The 16,951-nt window shown below is 40.9% G+C and overlaps 1 protein-coding gene and 1 pseudogene across 2 annotated transcripts in view; both read left to right on the top strand.

Annotated features, from left to right (window-relative positions):
* RAPGEF4 (Rap guanine nucleotide exchange factor 4) overlaps nucleotides 1-16,951 on the top strand; it is a 980,403-nt gene that overhangs the window by 467,490 nt on the left and 495,962 nt on the right. The window lies entirely within an intron of this gene.
* Nucleotides 12,832-14,008, top strand: LOC144825320 (claudin-23-like; annotated as a pseudogene).

Below are 16,951 nucleotides of genomic sequence, written 5' to 3'. Positions count from 1 at the left end.
CCAGGATACACTGTTTCAGCTCTCCTCCTTACCTAACTCCTAAAACAAAATGCATCTTTCTAACTAACGAAGACGGTGTCCTTGCACCTGCAATAGAAGCATGAGAACCGGAAATCCTTCCACGCACATTTAATTTCGCTGACTACCTCCAAATGAGAGCCTTTCCAGAGGAAGTACACTTCGGCCTACTCAATTCAGCTAACAAAAGAAATAAGAATAGGCCTTTCAGAGCAAAACGTGAACATTCATTTAAGCCTCTATACATCAAGTATTACACGCATTAATAAATGTTGCATTAATAAGTACTACTCTTCATTACGATTAAGGCACGATTAATCACTTCTACATATACAGACTTTAATCTGATGCACGTTTAAATCTAATGCATTACGTTACACATGAGCTACTTCACTAAGTATTTGCAATGAACATCAAAAGTTATATAATCACATTTAAATGCTATCTTACTTTCTCGAATGGCACAAGCAAAGTTTCTGTCATTATAATCACACATTTCATTATTACTTTTACAATTCTAATGATCAGTTTTAGTACAACACGAGATTATATGGGGTGCGGTCTATCCACTATTATGATGCACTCCTACAATTTTCAGAACATCATGGCGCTCTATCACTCTTGCACTGCAGAGTTTGAGAATTTCACGAAGTAGATTTGTTTCTATAAAGAAATCCTTGCATAGCCTGTGGGAGCAACAAGACAGACCCCTGAGAAAATGTGTGAGATTCAAAAAAGGGGTTAGAATTTAAGCAGTGTAAAATCATCCAATTGAAAATATATTCAAAATGGTGTTGCTTTGAAAAGCTATGGATACAAAAGTTACCATACAACCACAAGTGTCCTACACCTGATATAGGCTCAGACATCTCAAATGAATGATCCTGAGAACCCACTGCCAGGTCAAAATGTCCATTTGTGATTCTAAAATAGCGATTTTTTGTGAATCGCTATTTGAGAATCGCAAAACGCTATGTATGTAGGATTTGCAATACATTTTGTGAATCCTACATATTCCTTAATTGTGAATCGTAAATTGTGATTTACAATTAAGGAATACCTCCCCATTCATTCCTATGGGCCCAGAGGACATTCTCAATTTGCAATTCTCAATTAGAGAATCGCAAAATGAGAATGGAATTTCAAGGGTGCCAGGGTGTCAAGGACACCCTGTTGCACCCCTGAAATGAGCATCGGTGCAGATGTGGCGCACATACATGCCCTAAGGGCATGTATGTGAGTCACATGGCACTTTGAAAAATGCAAAAAAGTGCATTTTTCAAAGAAATCGCAAATTACCACCAACTTGAAGTTGGTGGTAATTTGCGATTCCTTAAGTCCAAATTGCACTTTTTCTGTGCTTCTTACATTGCATTTAAGGAATCACAATTTGCGATTTCTTAAATGCAATCGCAAAATAGGGAATCGCAAAATTTGCGATTCCTTATTTTGCGAGGGGTGTTTTGTGTCTCACATTGGACACTGATGATTTGCGATCGCAAACTCCGAATTTTGGCGAATTTCGGTGTTTGCGATCGCAAAATTGCCTTGATACAAATGGCCCCTAGTTCTTTAGACAAAATGGATTTTCTGAAGATGTTTTAGATTTCTTTCTTTGGTACTGGCTCCAGAACCCCAGTGATCTGTAATTCACTAAAAAGAACTCCCCACAACTAGTGCATGTCTTCTACAGGCTACTACACAGTTCTATGAGGAAACATCATTGAAATGTTGTGGTGGCTGGCACTTTTACTGTTGCCTTACTATGGGATAGTTATTAATATTTATTTATTCTTGGAGCCCTGGAGACAACCATGCAAATGCCACAGATACAGGGGCCTCACACAGAAAGCACTCAGAGTACATTTAGTTCAGATGTAGTTAGGGGCCCCGTTGCTAACTACGGTCATAAAGCCAGAAGTCTTAAATAATAGAAAGCAGGGTGAAACAGAAAATGTATATTGAATTTTGTGACCTTATTATGCTACTTAATCATGATGAAAATCACCTTTACCGCCCAGACAACAGAACTCAGGGGCTCATTATGATGGCGGGCAGACATCAGTCCGCCCGCCATCATAAAGGGCATGGGACCGACTGCCAGATATGCGGCGGTCCCATCGGCCCAATTAGGATGCACCTGCCATACGGGCTGCAGTACCGGCTGCAATGGTGAAAGTGTATGCAGAGCATTTCCGTGCACCAAGTGGCAGGCACCATGCTGTGCCTTCCACTTGGTGCAGGAAACTGCACGGGGGTACCATAGGTACCCCCCACCCTCCTGGGAGCCCGCAATGGGCCCCCCAAAAGCCGATTTCTGCCAGCGCCCTGTCCACAAGCCACATCATAATATGGCTGGCGGTGCCACCATATTGCTCTACCAGCTTCGCCCGGCCAGCAATCGTAACGATTGACGACTGGCGGGAAAGCGGCGGACAGACTTTGCGTCTGCCGCAAAACCCACCACCATTGTAATATGGCTGGGGTATTTCACGTTATGATGGTGTAACGGTCGCCACCGCCGGCTAGGCGGTGGCGATCCTTACGCCATCGTAATGAGCCCCAAAATTCGAAATCATATTTTGTCAAAATAAACATACAAAAAAAATATAAAAAGTTCTATCCCTCCCATACAATAGACCTTCAACCGTCTTAAATATTAAATGTGTAAAAAAAAACTTATATCTTCGGCCTCTTTTTGTGGAGTCACACATTTATTTTACACCAGTATTTGCATTTCAGGGATACACCATCCACTGTTCTTATACTGAATAAAAGCAGTAAAAATACGTTCTGTGTTATTAAAACGGCTGATTGCCCAATAATCTACACCTCTTTAGTTTTATAGGAAAACTTTTTCCTTTTGCAAAAGTTGATTTCCATTTCAAAAGTAAATATTGTAATACAGAATAATAAATTGATTACCTGTAGTAAATATTAACCCCTTCGACGCTCATGACGAGCTGGGCTCGTCATGAGGTAGCCTCCTCGCACGCTCATGATGAGCCCAGCTCGTCACGTAACATGCGATTTTGAAAAACTAAGCGTACGGGCGGAATTCCGCCCGCTCGCATGCGGTTAAGGGCCTGATTTAAGGCTTGGCAAATGGTACTCTGTCAGTCTGGCTGATGGTCCCCAGACCAGTGGACATCTCTGTACATTAAAAGGAACCGCTGACAGTTTCCTTCAATGTACAAAATGTTTGGTGGCTGTCACAATGAACAGCCGTTCGCCAATCTTTTTCAATTTTTTTGTTTTTTAGACGCATACTCCCAAAGTGGATGTTTGTTTCTGAAAAACATAAAACTAATGACCCCTTCCCTCAGGGACTTTTCTTACAAGGTTTAGGGTTCATAATTTTTTTGTGTCCCCAGTGATGAACAGAAAAAAAGACATTACGCGCCATCCACCATAGAGTGGACGCATAATACCCTCACTCTGACAATGCTTGGCCATCAGAGGAAGTTTCATATTGAAGCTACCAATGAGAGCTGGAGGGACAAAAAACGTAAGTCTGTCTGTCTGTAAAGGAGGTAGGCGGGCCGACGGTTTGGTGGACAGGGTACTCAATTACATTAGCGAAACATTACCATGTCCACCAAACTCTCACAATCAAGCCCCTGGGAAGCTTTTGCATACTTTATTGGATCAAATTATTTATACTAAGTCATAAATGTCTGTTGTTTTATGTAAGTACTCCTTCGTCTGTGCTCAAGGTTATGTCAGAGTATTTAAAAATATCTGCATAGAATTTTATGCATTTCATTATCGTTTTCTAGTTCAATGTTTTGATTATACAATTATTATTTATATACATACTGACGCTTGAAGGGATTTATTGGCTTACTACTTTAAAAACCAGAGCAAGTGAAGTTATTTAAGGTGAGAAGACGAATCTTTCGAAAGATGCCTTACCTTTCTTCCTCTCCTGGGTTATGCTTAGTTCTGACTTCACACCTTCACAAATTTCATTTTGCAATATAAGATAACACTTGAGAATAATTAATTAAAGCATCACTCACAAACTTCACCAGCCTGTCAGAAGGTTGGTCATTTCTGTTGTACAAAATAAACGTTTAATAACTGCTGTAAATTATACATTACAGCTAAAGAGCACATTATAGGTCTAAAAGTGCTGGATCCAGGCTATATTTTCAGGATAACCAGTCACTGGCTTCCTTTTATAGTCACTATATGCGAATTTATTTTGCCGAATAAACTTTCTGTTCCTCTTGGACCTGCACTCGAGGCCTATTTTTATCCCAGTACACTTTATCTCTGTAAATGATCACAAACAACAATCACTCCTTCGTGAACAATGTAAGTTAAGGACATTAGTGTGCTTCAAGTCAGGTGCATGTGCAGTACAGGGTTGTTCTCCATGCGTGCGATCATTAGGGATCACAAACATGAACAATATGAACTTACACAAACTAAGCGGTGGTAAAACCCATGTCATGCTGGTGCTGCAATTAGGCACTTTATGGAATCTGATATTTACAAACGGTAACTGTAAGGTGCAGCTGTACACACAGTGTGCAATACATCGACATGGCTACCAGCCTTGACAAGTACCACGCATCCAGCTTCAAACTAACGCATTTCAGTGTGGTGGTCTGCATCACCTCACTGAAATGGAAAGTGACGCATAAACGCACCTCCTCAGCTGTCAAGCAGAGGACTACACAAACAGGTGCAATTCACCAAGCATTGGCAAAGCCCTCACCTAATTTACACTACACACTCACATATGAAATTTAGTTTTGGTGGGCATGTAGGAAAACGTACTACATTACATACAAGGAGCAGTACATGTTGTAAAAGACGGCATGGCAACGGTGATGCACAAATCAGGAAGCAGGAAATATTCAAAAACTTGAAGTTTAGTGGTAACAACAAAGATCCATACAGTACTGCTATCTTTGGTCTCTCCCAGCAACTGATTCAGAACACAGAGAACGAAAAGGTATATTCCAACACCACTACGTTAAAAGACACCAATGTTCATAAAGCAACATACACCTGATGGAAACGAAACCCTGGTGCAGCAAACCTACGCGGAGACCAGCATTGGTAAAGTCCATATACCCACAGTACTACAAATTGGCACAACATGAGCTATGATGTTTTTGGGAACATGTGGTATTATGCACTATATTACATATAAGGTGCAATCCAGATACATGGAAACACAAACCAGATGTTGTACAACATGCATGCACCCCAGCATGGTCAAAGCCTGATGCTAAAAGTTGGCAGCACATGTAACATGATACTAGTGAACATATGCTATTTTCCACTATACCATATATAAGGCAATAGACACATGCCTTGAGACAAAAAATAGGTACTATACTGCCACATGGATGGAGTCTGGCGTGTGCAAAGCCTATACTCCACTAATGTTACAAGTTGGCATTGCAGTTTTTCCCCTTCTGGGCCTACTTTGGTTCTCCCTTGGTTACACGAATTAACAGCTTTGGTCTGGCTTTGCTTTGCGCAGACGCACGTAATACATTTGTTTGGGGAATATTATTTTAGCACGCTATGCATATTTGTTATTCAGTGACTTTTCCTGGGATTCAGTCTGAACATTTTGTACAAGGTCGAACAACATAATGTACTGTTTTTCTTGTGCCTGCTCAGGAAAGACATAACGCATTGGCACAGCTGCAGGTTTTCTAACACAACAGTTTCTATAATATAAACTGTGTCTCGACCCCTTGGAGGTTAGAGGGGAGAATTCTAGCAGGGGGTCAGGTCTTGGAACGGAGGCAGCAGCCTTGCATAAACTGAGTCAACACCCACGATGCCGACCGCCTAACTACACACACCAGTTGTGGGAGTCGTTGCTAATCCCAGAGATCACTAATATACCCACGTGCTCACGTAGTGAGGGTAGGCTAAGATAGATTTATCAGTTGCCGTGGTCGAGCTGTTCATAGTGTACAGTCTGTTAGTACTGTCCATTACTTTTCTTAGTTGTAATTGTTTTCTAATTGCAGCAAACCTGCTTCAAACTAGACTACGATAGTTTCAATAAATATATTGTAAACTTTCTTCTGTTTACTATGGACATGCATGAGGCTCATGTGCAAAGTTTGCTGTAATCACCTGTTACTCTGGAAAGTTTGGAGTGCAGGTGAGGCACTGTGAGCTAGTCAGATTTGGCCTACCAGTGCTGATGTGGTAGTGAGACTCAGTCCCTACACCCTGACATCTTGTTCTCCCAAGGCACAGTTCTGTTTCCAAACAGAATCCTTACAACAGCATTATGTAGACTTTGATGTTTTCGAGTGTATACAATAAACCACTGTGTGAGTAACAAGGTGCTATACACCTACATTTTGTCAATATGCATGTACCATACACACTAAACAGGCATTATATACCCAGTTTGAGAAATAGAACAAGCACTAGGCAACAATATGTAGCCACAAGTTCAAGCACTGTCCTGAAAAGTAACAACAATCTCTTACACCTAAAAGTCACAATTTTCTGATGTGTTGCACAAATACAAAAACAAAAAACTTAAGCAGACACCAAATAAATTATTTAACAAAATCTACATTAGCAAGTCAAAGATGTATCACTTAATATGGAGCCAATGAACAGCGACAACCCGGGAACTAATTCACAACAGCAGCTTAGAATGTGTGCCTACATCATGAGAAACAAAAAAGGAAACCAGTGACAGACTTACAACTGAGACACAATTTGAACACAGAGAAGTCAAAGAAATATTCACAGATATTCTCTATATTGAACATGTTTTCAGAAATATCACTCTTCAAACTGTAGAACAACCTTAAACATATAAAAAGCCAGCAAATTCTCTTCAAAAAGTAAACTCAAGGGGAAGTTTAAGTTGACAAATTGTGTTACTACTGAGTGCAACATAAAGCATCAAAAATTATCTTCTGCAACTTTAACTCCAACCTAGCTGTTTTCTTTTAAGATCAGTGGTATGCCAGAATATTGATATAAAAAATATTTTCTAACATAAATATTGTGGTCTAAAGCTCATTCACAAAATTATCACACAATTGGGTGTATATTTTCTATTATTCGCTCCAAAGGGATGAACGTTTCGTAAATTATATTTAGAACACTATATTTTTTTCAGATAATATTTAGGACACAATATTCTGGTATCATATGTTAAGAACACCCAACTTTAAATCACACATGCAATACCAAATTACCCACTCTACAAGATCCCAAACAAAATCACCAGTGTTTACTCATCAGTGGAATCACAATTTCAGATTACGCAAATGTGTATCAGTGCCATACAAGAGACAAAGTACTATCATACATGTGTAAGAATAATGTAATTACAAAGGATACCACATAATGGCCATAGCAGTAAACAAACTAATCAAGTCCTCGATCTCAAGCACTGTCAGGAAATAACAATACAATAGGTTCAAACAAAGCTAAATAATTACACAGTTCCTATTCAAATTCACTCTCACTTAAGCTACTGTCTCATACTGTCTCATGCAGTCATACCCAGTCTTACACTCTGACGAGCATACTCATTCAGTTTGTCATTTATGTCTACAAATTCGGAGGCACCTCAGCTGATTAAAATCTTGCTTCTACTGGTTAGTGTTGAACTTTTTATTAGCATCCCGTCAACCATAACCAAGGTATTGTGTCAAGCTTTATGACTGTGGGCTATGATGTGATGTGGTTACATTATGTGAAGCTTTTGGAAGATGTGTTGAACGGTGTGCTGGTTTGATAGCGTGCGATGTGTTGTTTTATAGTGGTATGTGGTTTATGTGCTGTGACATATTCTGTGGTGTGTAGGGCAATGTGTCATAATGTGGTGCAATAATGTTTTGTCCAGCATTTTCATGTGGAGGTAGGTTGCGCTGTTTCACAGTAGTGTACAGTGTGAGATCTGTGTTTTTTGGTGTTGCATTATGGTGGCTCATATTCATTGCAATATGGAGTATTTTGAGGAGTTTGAGGACTGTGGTTAGCTGAAGTAACGTGGTTTGGTCTAATGTGATGTTGGAATGAGTAGGTTGATACTGCGTGATTGACTGAGTTGTGTTGTATGATTTGGTCAATTTAGTTATGTTCTGGTGTCTTGTGTCAGTGTCATGGCATCTGGTTGACATGTATCTCCTCTGGTGGTATTGTGCAGTTAGCTGTGGTGTGCTCTTGGTCAATTGAGTTCTCTCCTGGTACTGTGTGTAATTTTGTTAGACTGCCTTTAAGTACTACATGAATCTGGTTACATAAAATGCAAATACAAAATGTCATGTTAAGTGTAGGTCATGCATATAGTTCATGTCCTTGGATACTATTGTTACATTTCCAAAAAGCACCATACATTAGCATGATACTTAGGTTGAAATTCTGCACTTTAAATGGGTTAAACCTTCAGTTGCCTACATTCCCTACCTTCTTCAACTTTATACTGAATAGAAAGTGAATCCTGTTAAGTAGCTGAAGTAAAGTACACTGACACGTTGATTCCCCCAGTAAATGAAGTCAGTTTTCAAATTGGGGGATGGCACTCTGTATTTAGGATTCTGCCTGGTTATTTAACCATTGGTCTGAATAGTTATTTTTTATTAAATAAAGTTAAAAAATCAGATAAATAGACTTTATAAAACGAAATAGAAAACATTGAGGTGTTTCAATTGTTCCTCTAATTTATTACTCCCATTTTCATATGCACATCTAAAAGTTAACAGAAAACTTTTGATTTACCTTTTCCTAGCCATTTTTAAGTCCGGTTTGACAACACAGCTTTCTGCAATATATATTGTTACCAATTCTTTAAAAAAACATAAAGTGTGATTTGACTGTATACGGAGCTAGTATTACTCTCTCATCTCATTCTGTTGTCTATTTGGTGTATCATTCTACCTCCCAGGAAATGCTTTCATTGGATGTTGGATTCTTTTATATATTTGAAAGGTATACTATATCAACTTGCAGTAGACACATTCACTTATTTATCCCCTACATGCATTCCATACATAAAGCAATCTTTTTCTGCCTGTTTTTTTGTATTGGCAAAGTCAAAATAGTAAACTTTAATGTACTAAACACCGTTAAGAAGGTTGGCAAATTAGAGTCAGACCTATTGCCTTTACCAATGCTTGTTGAGCCAATGTTTTATTTATGAACACTAATTATGGCTTGTTCTCCCTGCAGAAAGTACAAGTTACTGCCTCTTTCAGAAAATGTAGTACAGATTTACATAGGCACAGGGCTAGCTTTCTCTGGCTATCTTGACTCAGCTCATCACTCTCGCGCCTTTCTCCTCCTCCTCACATATACATTTACTTTGGGCTGCACTGAGCACTTCCATTGCAGAGTCACTAAATGCATTTCCCCTCATCTGTGGTCATTCCAAGGGGAACATTCATATCCAGAGACATTCCTTCCCTTAATGGCACTGGTTGGGGAACATAAGGTAAGTGGTGTCACATGATATTGCAGAGCTCAACTATACGAGAGTTTTTTTTGTTAAAAGAGGGCGTAGTTTATATGTTAATAATTATATTTATGTAAATATAATTTAAGGTGAGTGTTTACATATATGATGTCTTTCAGATATAATAGCAGACAAGCACAATAAGTAACTTTTACTCAAGTCTACGGTTGTCAATTTACCAACCTCAAAAGGTGTAGGTTGAGCTAGTCACACTTTAATTTTAATATGTGATCAACAAAATATTTATATGCTATTATCTCCATTCCCCCAAATCTATGTTAACCAATACATAAACATTTCCCACATATGGGTAAATGCTTATTGTGTCAATTGGGTTTGAATCATTGACTTCATTGTCCTTGATATTGCAGCTTTTAGTGCTACATTTAGAGAACATTGTTTCATAGAAATTCTAGGAACACCTTCCACATCCATAATGCAGTTAATCTTCAAAAGCTCTTCTGCCGGAGTGGGGATTTTTGATTCTCAAATGTTGTGTATAATCATCATTCAAACCCCGCCATTGGTCATATGGACCTTTATTCGTCGACGAACAGAGTGGTTAAGGGGCTATCATTTACATATAATTTCCAGTGAAGACCATTTGAGAATTCACAGGACATAACACGAAGAAAAAAGAAGCGAGTTTATGGCTTTATTTCCAAATTAGTTTTATTCAAATCATAAGTTCATTAATTATTCAAATGTTAGTCATCATTATTGCAGATTTAATTGGCATAGAAGGCGATATTTCAAATTAAGGTAAAGTAGAACATTAACGAGTATTACAAATAGAATAAAAAAATAAGCAACATGTGTTATATAAAGGAATCCCCTAGTCTAATTTGAACAAGCATTTACAATGCAATAGGTCTCGCCCTCGAAAAAGTTAGAGCTATTGGCATTGTAAATTACAAACTTTTTATTTATTTTTATTTTTATATTTATTATTAACATTTATAAGGTGTTATGCAATTATTTTTGCGTGCCAGGTTGCTTGTTGGTTTATTTAAGCAGAACATGTAAAAGGGAAAGATTAATATCCCATTCAAACTAGGGTTGTTCGAAACTGCATCATTTTTTCTTGCGAATTTTCATTAAATTGCATGAAAACGTCCATTTTTTTATCCCTCCCCCCCCTCCATCACCCTGTGTAAAAAGATCTTGCTAGCTATGGGCAGGAGACTATTTCGAAAAGAATGTATTTAAGCAAGACAATTCCTGTGCAGACCAGTTTCCAACTGGTATTCCACAAGACGTTTCTTTGAGAGGCGCAAATTCGGGCTTAGAAAAGTTACACCAACCACGCAATGCAAAATTTCAAGAATTTCTACTTAGAACATTTGAGCATTTTACCAATTTCGCCAGTGTAATATGCTAAATATCTACAGCTATCAGTATGATCTATTGGGATGAATTGCCGAGTAAAAAGCTCGAGGGAAGAGAGAAACTGAGGGAACCATGAGGCAGTGAAGGAATAGAGAAACTGAGGTAACCATGAGGCAGTGAATGGATGAGTGAGACAGAGAAAGGAAGCAAAGATAGAAAAATAATAGGAGAGCAAATAAATCAAGGACTCAAGGACTAAAGGAAACTAGACCAAAACGCACAACGCAGCCCTTGTTCCACACAGATATTGTAGCGAGGAGCGTGGAAAAGAAGCGGGTAGTTAGCATTTTTTTGTTTTAGGCGGAGGAAAAGAAAGAAATAATGAAGCAAGACAGTGACGTACACTTACTGGTTGGTTAGGAAGAACGGGGCGTGCAGACGGAGATTAGAGGGCTTGAACCGAAGGGCGAGGGGGCGAACACAGTGAAAGCAGATGCCGACAAGCGGCTCATGTGGTCAAACTGAGAAACCTTTTAGAGTATATTAGTTTGTATTCTAACAGCTGTGATCTTTCAACAAAGAATTCTTCGAGCAAGTGCCAGACAAACAACCCACCCTGCTTAGAACCCGTGATCGTAACGCCGCCATGTTTGAAGAGAACACCACACAAAACACCCTTGCGGCAAAGCTGAACAAAGCATTTGAGCCTCAAGCTGAGGTTATCGCACTTCCAGTAAAAAAAGCACTTTCACGCAATAACAAACCCCCCCAAAAAAGAGAAAACATGTCCTGTCGCCTCGCCCCACCCCTTACACTATTGCTGTCAGCCTCCTTCCCAAACAGCCTGACTCCCCTGCAGGGATCATAGGGGCCTTTTGTTATGAACGGGTGACTGCAAGGCTGCTCCCCGGGCCGCAAAGTCCCTCTGCTTTTCATGACCCCCCACACACAAAGCCTGCCCAAGTCAACTGCTGAGAGCCGATCCGAGCCTCCGCCCTGTGATGTAGGTTGCTTGCCACGTACATTGTTTTTTTTTTTGTGCAGTTTTTTATACAGCGCAAACTCGTCCTGCAGATATCGGGGCGCTCTATGTGATCACCAGTTGCATTGCAGACACATTCAAGTGTGAGCAAGGGCCAGTTGAGATTGGGGCATCACACTGGCAGACAAAATGCGCTGCATTTTATCTTAAGTACAGTATAACTAAACGCATTTCATCAATGAGACACTGAGAAATTATAGCTTAGGTCAACATGTTTTAGTTGCATTACAGTCGTCATAACATCCTCCTATCTTCGGGTCGCACCGCCTCACCGAAGCAGCCAACGTTCAAATTCTGAAGGGTTACTAATTGCAGCTATATGTTTTATGTTCTGAAGCCTTCGTGCCTTTTGTAGGCGCAGCTAATTGCAAACTTATAGGGTTGTCCTGTAGCAGACGGAATTACATATATATAACGTGACGAGTCAGAGACGTAGCAAGGGGGCAAACACAATACTGTTAGGCGGTAAACTACACTCATAATTGGGCTTTTAATAGTCCCTTGAAAGACATTGACCCGGCGCAACTGCACATGCTGCATTATGGAGAGCAGTGTTATCTTTCAGCTGTGGCTGCGGGAAGTAGCTCCCTGCAGGTGTTTATCGAGAGAGGCGCCCTCACCCCACCCCGTCCTGCCCCTCCTCCTCCTGTTGCTGTACTACAGTCGCCACGGCAGTTTCTGTCTGGCCGGTCGGGTTGGGTTCGCTCAGAGGTACGGAAGACGTGCAAATAAGCAGAAGGAAGTGTGCACAGGAGCACGGAGAGAAGGGAGCACCAGGGCAGCGACCCGAGGGGAGGCCACGGAACAAGAGGAAGGAGTACACACTCCTGAGAGACCATCGTTACCTGAGAAAGCCTCTGGACTGTAACATGACTCCCGTTAGCAAGTGGTGAAGCTGCAACAGGTGGAGGGAGCTGCGTTTCTACAATGCAGTCCTGCACCGCTCCTCCTAGCAGACCTCCCCGCTGCAGGCAGCATGCGCACCCCGGCGGCTATGATCGTCGGCATGGTGCTGGCCCCCTGCAGGCTGGTGCTCGCCCTGACCTGCACTTTCGCGCCGGACTGGCTGAAGCAGAGCCAAATCACAGGCGAAGCCTTGGACTTCGTGGAGCACCAGGGTATCTGGGACATCTGCAGCGAGGTGGAGTCCACGCCCCAGCGGATCTGCTGCCTCGACCGGCAAGACTACTTCTCGCGGCCCGAGGTACAGGCGGCCCGCGGGCTCATGATCACCTCCATGGTGGTCACTCTCCTCGGGGTGGCGCTGTCTTCGCTGGGAGTGCGCTGATGGTGGGACGAGCCCTCCTACATGCTGGCAGGCTATGGGGGGCTGGTGGTCTTTGCCTCGGGGGTGCTCAGCCTGGTGGCCGTCTCCTGGTACAACTTCCAGCTCTACGTGCTGCCCGGTCTCTTTGGGTGGTAAACAGGTTTACAAATCCCAGCATACAACAAAATACCCGAACCGGGTGAGTATATAACGCATGAAGTTGTGTAGAACTTGAGAGCTCTGTTGATATTTATGGGCGACAGGCTACTGCTGAATTGTTTATTCAACGCGTAGATGAAACACAAGCGCTCTTCATGGCACAGCCTTTTCTCTTTGAGCCGTCCCACTTGGATGGGCTTGGCCTGACTTACGTGTGTGGTAAAAGGCTTATTATCTTCTTTATGGGGCCATCTGTTTCGCCCCATAAAGAAGATAAGAAACCTTTTACCACAGCAGTAAGTCAAGGAAGCCAGTCCAAGTGGGTCAGCTTCAAAAGGGAAAAGAGTACGTCACTATCACCTCTTTTCCAATGGCTGGCCACCGTTTAGCATGAACAGTGACGCCAGCCAATGGAAAAGAGGGGCGGGGCTTAACTTTGCTAGTGAAACTTACTCTACATCATTAAATCTCGCCAGCGAGACTGCGCATGTGCGCAGTCTATGCTAGCCGAGACCTAAAAAGGATAGGCTGAGAAAGGGAATTTAATGTAGACAAGAAAGGTAAGGAGTCAGCATTAGAAATCCAAAGAAGGTTTCTGATGAGTAAATAAGAACGCATAGGCATGAAGCATTAGCACAAAGGCATGGAGATGAACAGAGGCTAGAATTGTCTACTCAGCTCGAAGTCAGGAAGTATTTCCGTAAGAGAGTCTGTTTATGCTCTCTGATCTAATTTATGGAACATACACTATTATAATTCAACAAAACACTATTTGCAACATTCCAGCTTGTTCCCACTTTTGGCTCCAAACTCTGGGAACAGGTAAACTTCCATATTTCTTAGACCATGACACTGGTGATAACATGACTTTGTCCCTGAGTTGTTATGCTGGACAGAATTCTGTGAATCAGGCAGCTCTTCTCACAAGTTGCACTTCCTGGCATCCTCTTCTCTTCCCGGTGAGAACCTCACTCTCAGCTTTCTAATACATAACAAATGCCTATTCTCTAGCTAACAGAAGGTTTCTGGAAAAATAAAACATCTGCAGTGGGAAGAAAAAGAAACATCTCATGTGAAATAACATTGAAAATAAATGAACAGGCCTCTTAATCTTAAACGAGTATAGTCGACATTTAAAATGGCACTACTATTGGGCTAGCTTAATGCTTTAGGACATAGTAACTTGAGTGTTTGTTTATAATACCTGAGTATGGTTGCTTATAACAACTTAAAAGTTAAAAGTGCACATTTGATTTAACGTGGTAAATCACACATTGTTAATGAATGTGTTTAATTTTTCAAATAAAGAATTACACTCCATCACTACTAATTAAACATTCCAAGAAGCGCTCAAAGTTGTTACTTTTGGCAAGTTCTTTTAGATCCATGAAATACAATTATGCTGAGGTCTAGACTCAGATTTCTAGGATTTTATTTAATGCATTGCAAGCTAAATTTTAAAGCTTTCATTATGTTTTGAAAGGATATGATCTCATTGAGTTTAAGTCTGAATGGTTCATACTTTATGACTGACTCTTTTTGAGTGCTCTGTCTAGTAATAATCATCGGTTGGATCCTAGTGTTGTACGGATAATATATTGTTTTATTCCAGTTCTTAATTATTTTCATTAAGTCTTGCTTTGCATTCATCCGCATTTGAGCCTTAGCGGATTAAGTGACTTCTTGAACAGGATTTGTAGGCAGAGTTCATTAACGTGAGGCAGAAATATGGTTGAAGTGGCCTTAGCGTTCTTCCTATCTAGTCATGATTTGTACTGATTCCAGTGCAGTGGCGCACTTTACCTGTTTGCATCAAAGGACAAAGCCTCAATAATATTAAGTTACTAAAAGTCTCAAAGTTCACTGTCCTGTGAAGGTAGTCATTTCTTTGGGTGGTGTGAGGGGGGGGGAAACTCATCCTAATAATAAAAACTTGCATTTACTATTACATTAGAATCATCTTAATTCTGAACTTTTGTTTAACAAATAGTCATTTTAGAGCACAAGGCTATCCTCAGAAAGGTGGCCTGGTACTAAAAGGGTTCAGAGGATAAGCAGAAAATATGGAAAGAGACAGGATTAGGGAAAGTAAGGATGTTAGAGAGCAGATCAGGTTCTCTGGGAAGGGAATTCCAGTGTCTAATTGCCAAATATAGAAATCAATTCTCAAATGATGAGCGAGTGGGACAACGAGATTAGTGAGCAGAAAGATGTTGTGGCAGCTAAATAGATCCTTTCTGAGAGTGGAAGATACAGCATGCTTTAAACACAATGTTGGTGTCTACTGGATGCCAGCAAAGTGCTGTCAGAAGGTGGGAGGAACATGTGCGAGGATGAATGAATACTCTACAAAATGAGATCCCTCTAGACACTGATAAGTGGTGTTATTATTACACAACTCTATTATACAGACTTTACCACCATTTTTTCAGACTGATTGGGCCTATTCATATTCAAACCTTCGACCTCAAGGTCACGCACAGATTTGGATGCTATTGAAACTGACTGCGTCTGCAAGACTCCTTAGAATTAAATTGAAAAAATGAGATTATATTTACCGATGCAACAAGAAAAATGCTGTCATCTCCCTGTCATAAATGACACTGGAAAGAGCCTTCTGCGCTTTATGGAAAATGTAGTCTGTGTGTTTTATTTCCCAAAGTTACAGATGCCATTTTGCACCAAAACTGAAAGGATGTTCATAGCAGGCATATAACGTGCTATTCAGCCCACCAGACTTTGCCCCCCTTTTGACCACCCCAAACAGGCACCATACAAGTGGCTGGTCTTCACTGTGTAGTCTTTATTAATTCTCAGATAACGCACTCTTTATTTGTTGATGCACGGTCAACATTAGACCAACTTTTATTACACCAATCCAACACACATTGATAAACATTGGGTTGCGCAGTATTATTTTGAACCACAGGTTACAATTGTATTTACGATTCAGGATCTCCAGCGCCACACTGGATGCTGGTTGTACCACCAGGCCACAACCCATCTCCATTGCTTCGATTTTAGGAACTACCCGTCGTCTACCCCCTAGACGCGGTCACCAGGGCACTGCTTTGCTCCTTTCCTTGAGCACCAGCTTTCACCAAATTGCTTCTTCACAAACGAGATATCCTGCAATTTGGATCAAATTCTCAATAAAGCTGAAGAACTGGGGTGGATCACCCTTGCAACAAAAAGATATCTAAGGCAAACGTACCCAAGGAGGCCGAAAATATATTTTTTGCCAAAAATACACAAATGTCTGCAAAATCCGCCAATCAGGCCAATTGTATCAGGGTGCTCTTCAATTTTTGAGAACTTGGGCATATTCATCGATGCCCACATGCAAGCTTTTATGCAAGACTGGCCAACATATTTGGAGGATACAGGGGAGGGGAATTCCTATCGCCCGACGCCCGAGACATCTAGATTTCTTGCAAGGGCAAGAAGTTTTAATGTCTGTTTTGTCCGAAGGACAAGAAGACTCTGCACTAAACTAAATCGAGACACCAGACGGAAACAAAGTGCTTTATATGAGAGGCAGTTACATTACACAAGGATTCATATATTATTGCTGTAGGCACGTGGAGATTAAAAGATTTGCCCAGACTCACATGATGTTGAACAGACACGGAGAACCGAACCTGGTTCCCCATCTCCAAAGTCGGCCGCT

Source organism: Lissotriton helveticus, chromosome 3_1, assembly GCF_964261635.1.
Source record: "Lissotriton helveticus chromosome 3_1, aLisHel1.1, whole genome shotgun sequence".
NCBI lineage: Eukaryota > Metazoa > Chordata > Amphibia > Caudata > Salamandridae > Lissotriton > Lissotriton helveticus.
This window is presented reverse-complemented; position numbering and strand designations above follow the sequence as displayed.